A 1,102-nucleotide genomic window follows, 5' to 3' on the forward strand; every position below is an offset into this window, starting at 1 on the left:
CTCGGAAAAATAACAGCAGGGTTACTTCTTTGAAAATAATAATAATAAAAATCTTGATCGTATGTATATATACATATATGTATATATACATATATGTATATATACATATATGTATATATACATATATGTATATATACATATATGTATATATATATGTATATGTATGAATGTATATATATGAATATATATATATGTATATGTATGTATATGTATGTATGAATATATATATATGTATATGTATGTATATGTGTGTGTGGTTTTTACTTTTTTTTTTACTTTTTTCTAAACAGTTGCTATATATTGGATAACACTATTTTTTGTCCTATAAATCTCAACAATCCACATCATTAAATATTCATTAAAAAGCTGTATAACTGATTTCACTTACAGCCAGACAGGATTTTAGCTGTTTTCCAGATTTTAGTAGGACAAATTTGTATAATTTGCTGTTCCACTGCATAGCATTTTTTTTATATATAATGACCTGTACCATCAGCCGTGCAGATGTTATCAATCATAGTGTTTGTGCCGTAGCACGAGGTTGCTGCTGTCAAGGAGGGACTTTCACTACATGTCATTGCACCTCTGTTATTGATGACAGGACTTTTTAAATTAATAACCTGCACGGGAAAGCACCCACCCCCAATCACAGCAGTGGAACTAGCAGCTGCTAAGGCAGCTGAGCACCAAGCAAATCTCTTCTAAGGCAACCTCCGTCCCCCACATCATCTGCTTTCTTTTAGACAGAGCTTGTCATTAAATGTCCATTTTCTTAACAAGAAACTGAGCCCATGCTATCAAGGGCCTGTTTTCTCTTGTGCATATACTTGGCCTCAGCACTTGAATCCTAGAGCATCTTCATAGGTGAATGTTTGCAACCTAATTATTATTTCAGCAGAAATGTTTTAAAACAGTTTCAGGCAACTCTTTAAAAAAATTGGGGGGAAATTTGCTCATTCATTTTCTTGCCGAAGGTCTATAGAGAAGATTGATATTATTGTCATATCTGTACGCTAAGTCTGAAGGTAAAGCCTGCAGCCAATTAATCCAGCTTTAGCATAATAAACAAATAAACAAACAAAACAAAAAAACACATCTGCCC

Source organism: Pundamilia nyererei, unplaced genomic scaffold, assembly GCF_000239375.1.
Source record: "Pundamilia nyererei isolate P.nyererei 1_Seehausen unplaced genomic scaffold, PunNye1.0 scaffold00073, whole genome shotgun sequence".
Classification (NCBI taxonomy): domain Eukaryota; kingdom Metazoa; phylum Chordata; class Actinopteri; order Cichliformes; family Cichlidae; genus Pundamilia; species Pundamilia nyererei.